Source organism: Apostichopus japonicus, chromosome 12 (genome assembly GCF_037975245.1).
Source record: "Apostichopus japonicus isolate 1M-3 chromosome 12, ASM3797524v1, whole genome shotgun sequence".
Taxonomy (NCBI): Eukaryota; Metazoa; Echinodermata; class Holothuroidea; order Aspidochirotida; family Stichopodidae; genus Apostichopus; species Apostichopus japonicus.
The window spans coordinates 10,413,990-10,422,649 of record NC_092572.1 but is presented as its reverse complement, the minus strand read 5'-3'; the positions used below and the strand labels follow the sequence as shown (position 1 = coordinate 10,422,649).

Here is an 8,660-nt window from a genome sequence, read left to right as displayed (position 1 = left end):
CGCTTACGTCTCCGTGAATTTTTTGCCGACGAAAATGGCAATAACACCACGCAACAAATCAACGACTTGCATTCCAATTTTAAGCCAAAAAGCTCGTGGAATCCACCCAAGGCCCATTGTGCGCCTCTTGAATAATTTATTTCGGCCATTGAAGAGGATGTTAAAACACAGACCTCCGCCCCAGACTTCCGCGACAATCTCAACAAAACTGAGAGACAGGCCATTCACGAACTCCGGAAGCGCGATGACATTGTCATCAAGCCAGCCGACAAGGGTTCTGCAATTGTCGCTATGGGCAAACAATTCTACAGAGAGGAAGCCAACAGACTACTCGGCAACCCTCAACACTACAAACTCCTAGATTCTGATCCTACTCAAGAAATCACACAAAACGTGAAAAGAGTCATCCAAAAGATAGTCTCTAACGGTTCCATTGACCGCAAGTTAGGCAAAAACCTCCTGGATAACGACCCAAAAACTGGTCGCTTTTATTTTTTGCTTAAAATTCACAAAGAAGGCAATCCCGGGAGGCCCATAATATCGGGTAATGGTACAGCGACTGAAAAAATTTCCAAATTCGTGGATCTCCTCATCCAACCTCTTGTTTCGGCCCTTCCGTCCTATGTGCAGGACACTACGGATTTCATCCGAAAAATTGGGGAAATAAAAAATCTTCCCTTTTCAACTCTGCTAGTTACCTTGGATGTGTCTTCGTTATACACAAATATCCCTAACGAAGAGGGCATTTCGGCCTGCACAAAAGCATTCAAACCGAAACGTGGCAAAACCCCCACGAAGAAAGAATTGGCCGAATTACTGCAACTTATCTTGACCAACAATAATCTGGTATTTGGCAACAAACACTACCTCAAAATTCATGGCACCGCAATGGGTACCAAAATGGCACCGTCTTTTGCCAACATCTTTATGGGAAACCTCGAGAAAGAATTTCTATCTCGACAAAACTTGAAACCACACACGTGGTTACGTTACATTGACGATATCTTTATGATATGGACCCATGGTGAGGCAAATCTAAAACTCTTCATTGATGACATAAACTCGTTTCATCACACTATCAAATTCACTGCTGATTTTTCTGGACATGGCGATCACTTCCTGGACACCACTGTGACCCTACAAAATGGTTCACTCAAAACAGACTTGTTCAATAAACCCACGAACAAGCACAACTACCTCTTACCAAGCAGTTGCCATCCACGACACTGTACCAAAAATATTCCGTACAGTCAAGCGTTGCGCATTCGACGCATTTGCTCCTCTGAAGTCGATTTTGTTTCATGCACTAAAGAACTGTCACAACACCTCCTAAACAGACAGTATTTTCGGGGTACTATTGAAAATGCCATCAAAAAGGCTAAAAGCAAACCCCGTACCGAAACATTGACGTACAAAACTCGTCAAACCAGTTCCAAAAGGGTACCATTGGTTACTGAATACCACCCTGGTCTCCCACCACTGGCCAATATCATTCAGAAGAATTTTCACCTACTTCAAGGCACCGAACGCCTGAAATCAGTTTTCCCAGAATTACCTGTCATCGCTTTTAAAAGACCCAGCAACCTACGGGATATCTTAGTTCGGGCATCCTTTTGGGATGACACCCCATTAGGGGAAAGCAAAACAGAAACCACAGGATCATCGCCCTGTACACAAAATTGCAAAACGTGCTTACTTGTCGATTCGACCGGGGCCTTTCAGAGCAACCAAACCAAACGCACGTTCCAAATTCGGCACAAAATTAACTGCCTATCCAAAAATGTCATTTACCTCATCTACTGCAATATTTGTAACTTACAATACATTGGAGAGTCAAAAAACACTCTCAGAATGAGAATGACACAACATAGATCGGCGATTAAAACAAAAAAGATCTACCAACCTGTTGCAAATCACTTAAATCTCCAAAATCATTCAATTGAGAATTTGCGTGTTATTGCCATTGACCAGAACGATTCTTAGACAGATAAATCTAGGAAAACGAAAGAAAATTTCTGGGAACTAAACCTACAGACCACGGCACCTTTCGGTTTAAACATCAGAAACGATTTGCCGTTCCAGATAAACCAAAACAATTCCTTTACAATTACGACGGAATCGGATTAAAATAATCCGACGCGGATTAAAATAATCCGAATTTCTAAAACTTCTGCTCAATTCAGCAGAAATCTGTATGTCGCTTTGCCTTTACAACCATGCCGACATCTTCTCTATAAATTAGTTTCAATTCCTGCTACTCCTTGTCACTTTCGGTGATCATGCACTGAAGAAGAGCTAGTTTTGCTCGAAAGCTCTGCAAAAACCAAACATTGGCTGTTTTACTTCCAATCACTTACCTAATTCAATTATTGCATCTCACTCGAGATCCAGCCTTTCTCTAAATGCAGCATAACAGTTTAACAGTTTTTCCGTTATTCCTATATATATATAAATATATATATATATATATATATATATATATATATATATATATATATATATGCGTGACTCTAAAGTACGTTATCAAAGTTCATAGTACGCCATCTTTTCCAGAAATCGGACGTGAAAAAAGCGGCAAGTAATATCGGTTATCTATAACGTTATATCCTTTGAGTATGTTAACGGCTCTGAAATAATACAACAAAGCTTGACGAGGGATGGAAGGGGAGGGAGAGGGGGTGGGTCAGGAGTTCTACATTATGGGGCCTGGAATCACTTAGAGGACTAGGGGAAATTTGAACGGGTCTTGGGCATAATATTTTCATAAAAAAGACGCCGATTGGACATGATAACATGCCCGCTGGTGTCGTACTCTTTGACAAAAAATGTCAAAGCTTCTTTAAACAATTATAAATAAAAATTATTAATAAAATAAAATTTATAATATAGAACGTTTTAGTAAAAATGTTTGTGAACCTATTTATATATTTATTCCCTCTTACGAATAGAAATGAAATTCACGTTTAAAATTGACCCAAATGGTACATAATTTGAAGCAGGTGATCGGCCATAGTGAATCGACCTTGTTTTGTTGCATACTGTAGATTGCTTGGTGTTTGATTAAATTAAATTAAAAATTATTCATATGTGTAAGTGAAAATTGGCTGGGAAATTTGAAACAACATTCACAAAGAAAAATTATCATTTTTTCTTAACTATAAAAAGGAATTCCAGCGAGTAACATCATGCTTACAATCAAACTTCACACCAATCTAACCAACTAACATCTATTTTTCTATTTTGCATAACATAAAGACGATATCAAACACCTCTGGCCCATACGATAAAATAATACAACAAATATGAAAAAACCCCAAATAGATATATATTTTCAACGAAAAAGTGCTTTCGGTTTTCAAAGCAATTGCTTGAGCATAGAATTGAATAATTATTTTATTGTTTTAAAGTCATATCCAACCCCATTGATTGATACGCTATATACTTCTGCTTTAACAATATGAAATGTGGGCAATAATTGGTCAGTTACATATCGAAATAAGATTAGATTTTTTTCTCCATTGGGGTAAAAAATTGAACAAAATGAATCCCCCCTTTTCATTTAGACAAATACAACTTTACGTTTATAAGCTATGCGGGCGGCAATGTTTGCACACCCAACAATTTCAAATCATTACGTACTAAGTACTTTAAAGGTTGTGTGCATTCATCTTATCTTAATCTTCTCCGTAACGTCTGTTGCATAAGGTCAAGATGCTCTCTTTTAGGCCGTCTTCCATGTGCCAAAAAAGTGCTTAGTTTTTGGATTTTGCTCAATTTTTTAGGGAATACTTGATTTGAGTGAAAATGAGTACAATTTGATATAAAGTTTGGTTTTCTGTTTGTTGGCAGCGACCAAATGTGCACACGGCTGTGCCAAGAACCAAAATGGCGGCTAGCTGCCCATATATGGCTATGATGAATTTGGAAGTTTTTTTTAATAGCCAGGGTGGAAGATTAGAGTAATATAAAACAATCCCTATGAAGGGTCTTCTGGAGAACAAAAAGCCCACCAAATTTGAAATTTGTCCGATGCTGACTGGGGGAACAATTAACAGAAAACCAAATAGAGGGCGCCCTTTACTAGTTGATTAGACTTTTTAAGAAAATCTACCGACCTGTTTAAGAAACAATACAGAGGTTGTATGTAATAACTTATGACTGAAAGTTACATACACATGTGAAATATGGTATCATAGAATATTCAATGCTATTATGATGACTTCAGAAAGTCTTGCTGTTGCCAAGGTAACCAAACATTTTGTTGTTTTTGAGGATTGACCAGAATGAATGTTAGCAGCTGTGATATCTCTATTTCTACATGAGCTAGTGACCTCGAAACTTGGTAGGAATGTGTTTTTCTTGATTGAGACCAGTTTCATTACAACTTTACTTTGTTTTCTGTGGTACAAAGAGATATCTGGTGGTCAGGAATTAATGATCAATACACATTATAGAGCATATGTTCTCAAGCTGAAACACATCAAGGCTGCCCCTGGTGGAAATTTCAGTTGAACTTTTGAACTGGGTTCAACTGGAATTTTCTATACGGAAATTGGCCCAAATTTGAACTAGGTTGAAATGGGTGAACTGGGGTTCCCAACTGGTTCAACTATGTTTTACTGGATCCAACTGTTTCAACTATGTTTTACTGGTTCAACTATGTTTTACTGGGTTCAACTATGTTTTACTGGGTCAACTATGTGTTACTGAACTTACTGGGGGTCAACTATGTTTTGCTGGGTTAAACTGGGTGAACTATGTTTTACTGCTTATATTTTTAAATAGTTTGAACTGGGATTCTCAACTGGTGTTATCTACACTTATATAACACCACACTATAAGAAGTTTTCATTTTTTGTAACAGTAGATCTATATTGTATGTAAGGGTGTTAGCCACTGAAAATAAATGTTTGTTCTTGATCAGGGAACTCTGGGTTTGGTGTGATGACCTAACACAGAGCAAGACACATAAAAAATGGAGAACTCAACTGGACTGGATCAAAAGATATTATAATTATGAATAACAACAATGTACAGTTGATCTGGGCCCAGTCAAAGAATTTAATGAAACAACTTACAGTTGTGAGGTGCGCACCCCAAAAAAAAAAGAAATACACTTAATTTAAAAGTCTGTTCTGGTGAGTTGGCCTGCTGGTGACATCAAGTAATCTATGACCTCAGATCCTCTACGACATCAGATATTCTACGACATCAGTATAGTTGAACCCAATGAATGGTATTATGAAAGTGGGATTCCAACAAAAAAGTATCCTTTAATTAATATGAAAAAGTGTTCCAGGGTATCCTTTCAGTAAAATACTGTCAATATCCTTTGTAGTAAAATAATGTCCTTTATAAGTGATGGTGTCATGGATATCCTTTATTGTAAAATAATATCCTTTATAGTAAATAGTATCCTTATAATAAATAGTGTCCCAGACTGTCAGTTGAATATCACAACTTCCATAAAATAATAAGGCCTACAGTAACTTGAACTATGTAAATTAAGGTTTAAAACAAACTACTGTATCCAGCCAATAAACTATCTTTCTCTTCTTTTACAACTGCCTTGCTCAGATACTAATAGCCAACTCCCTATACCCTCACAAAACTCCTTTTGTTCCTAAAATATATATACACACAGACCCCATTTCCTGTGAGAACTAATTTCCAGGAAGAACAAGATAGTTGCCTTGCAACCCAGAAGAGAGAGTTGTTATTAAATCAACCCTTTTGCTGCCACAAGACAACATACAAATATACTGTACAAATGTGTAGCCCTCTGTACAGTGAGCACTGCACAATGCACTAATAAACAAGTAAAACTATGGTACAAAACAAAACTTTATGTAAGAGCTGACCATCTTACACTGTACAAATGAAGCCTCACTTGAAATAAGATTGATAGTTTAATCATATGTTCATAATGTTCAGTGTAGGGCATCCTCACATTTGTAGCATATACGTGTATGCTGTACACTACACCAGGCTAATGACTTTTGCAAAATATGTTATTATATGCCGGTAGAACATTCTGTAACCTAGACCTTGTATCAGATGAGGAAGAAGCCAACTTTGATGATCGGAGAAGTATTTTTCCCAGAGGTTCATCAATTTCTGTTTGGTGATCTTCTTCAATAGAGGTATCTAGATTTGAAATCAAATTAAAAAAATGTAAAACTATTAAAATCCCTCAGGATACCTCCTCTACCTGAGAGTGACATACAGTTGCTTTGTTGGGTTGATATGTTTTTTGTGTATGACATTCCTATGTTGAGTTGGAACAATTCCTTTTCAGAGATGTCTGTGAGTGACAGCTTTTCTCACATTTTATGTGGGCCCAACAGACACTGACTATTCGTTGCACAGAAAATTATTTATGTCTTAGAAATGACAGCATGACACATAGCACAGTGAAGGCTCACTCAATTTAGAAAACATACAAATGATCTTTATCAATTTCAAATTATGCCATCCTGCTAACAGATTAAAGCTAAAATAATGATTGAACATCCTTTTTGTTGATAGTCATAACAAACTAGCCTCATTTTAAAATTCATAAATGATAACAAGATGTCAAATGGTCTTATCTTCCTTCATTTCACCTAATGTTTTCAAAATTCATATCAAACTGCACTGTAGGTTTTCTAACAATTCTTCAATTAATTCCTAATTTCATGTGTAGTCAGATAAACTCATTTAACAAAATCATGCCTTAGAGGCAACTACCTTCAAGACATGATATCTAAATACCAGGATAAAGCATAAAAAGAACATTTGGGAATAAAACAATAAAAGGCCCTTTTTGCTCACACTAAATCTTCTAGAAATCTGCAATACTAATTGACCACGTATTCACATACCAATGTAAATTCAAGCAGTTCAATTACATTGTATGCAAGGGAAATGAGCTTTTAAAGTTCCAACAAGTGAATTGATCCAAGAGGTGTTACATCACATCATTAAAACAATTTGTTTGTGTTTATTGACATGTTTCTGTATTTCATTACTGTTTAATGGTAGTCTGTATTAGCCCCAAATTATAGCATGCTATAATTTAGAACTACAAGTTTTCAAAAAATCCTTCCCTGTGGGTCTTTACTTTCCAATTTGTTCTTAGACATACTACATGAGCACACAAGATGACTGAATGTCCTGGTGAGGTAAATTTCTTCCAGGGTGGTAATAAAAAAAAGTTAAAGAATTTTGACCAAAAGTTACCATATTTGAAAATGAGGCTTATTTGTGATCAATACAGCATACCTTTAACTCATAATAAAATGCATTTTGACAAACTTCCTACCTTCAACTGCTTTATGTTGAGGTAATTTCATCTGTCGTTTCTTTGCTCTGATAATATCTGTTTTGTTGGTAAAACCCGCCTAGCATTCACGATGGTAGAAGATGTCCTCAGAGCTGTCAGGCTGTTCTTTGCAGGGGGATAGAACTTCGTGAGCAACATCACACTGTGGGCCAGATAATTTGCACCATTCCTCAGCACAGGCAATAACTTTAGACCAACTGATTGGGGTGAACCTTGTTAATGGCCCAATCTTCCCAGCACAATGGACTGCACATTTTGTGAGAAGTCATCATCAAACTGTTAGAGAAAATAGCAAAATAAAACATAAAGCTGGAACTTTACTAGTTCACGCATTCATAACCATAGCTAGTCGATATGGAGTAGTGAGGCACAGTGGCTGCTTTCCTGGTCCATGGGATAGAGGTTAGGCCAAGTGCAATCCACTTGAACAGATCCTAGTGTTATGATACTTTGCAAAACCTTGGTTGTTTTATCAAAACGTCTTTGTCTCTTATTGACTTGTGCAGATCCTTGCCCTTTTGCATCTAATGTACAGTTACAGTAATATCCGTACTATAAGGACATCATAAACTAGGCCAAGCATAGGCATAGCCTATATTGTTTGCTAAGTCTAACGTCAACGAAGACTTTGGTCAGGCAGATATATAATGTAGGCTAATGCAATATCGCAATCCCAACTGGCGTTAGGCGTTACAACTTTGCAGCGTAGGCCTACGTACTTAATCAACAGAAATTTCGACCTCATTTGCCTACAATATCATACATGTGTACACATATATTTTACGACTTTTTTGGCGTCTACAGTTATTCTATTCTTACCTTTGTCAAAAAGTTTTCTGATCATTTGGACTGCCATCTCCAATAGATTGGAGCAATGGATGGGCTACGGGCTCTATATGCAGACAGTGCGTGATCTAGGCTAGCTACAGTAGAGGTAAACAAAATAAGTTCGGGCCGGGTCAAAAGGTCACGAGAAGCAGCCCTATGATTGGTCAGTTGCCCAAAATCAGGCATGTCCCATAATCAATTGAAATACTCTAGTTTTACTGCATTTTTATAGTAATGTGCAACAATCGTGTTGTTGGCATAGCAAATTATGAATCTCGTGATTATTCTCCGCATTTTAAGCTACAGTAACACCATTCCCCTAAAAAATTGAGCAAAGGAAGCGAAAAGCAAGCCATGGAAGACGGCCTATTTCCACCCCTGTCGATCTTCTGCAGCTCTTCTCACATCGGACCAGCTTCTCCAGCCATTCTTGTCTCTCTCTTTAGTTGCTGTCCTTCTCCAAGTCGTCTTGGGTCTGCCAACCTTCCTCCTTCCTTCTGGTGCCCAT

At 37.4% G+C, this 8,660-nt stretch overlaps 1 long non-coding RNA gene across 1 annotated transcript; it reads right to left on the bottom strand.

The window, feature by feature from the left end:
* Positions 1–5,377: 5,377 nt before the first annotated feature.
* LOC139977627 (uncharacterized) lies at positions 5,378–8,654 on the bottom strand. Its single transcript, XR_011796613.1, has 3 exons — positions 8,144–8,654; positions 7,304–7,600; positions 5,378–6,147 (listed from the first exon to the last, which is right to left on the bottom strand). It is a non-coding gene; the product is annotated as an uncharacterized lncRNA (long non-coding RNA).
* Positions 8,655–8,660: the final 6 nt, after the last annotated feature.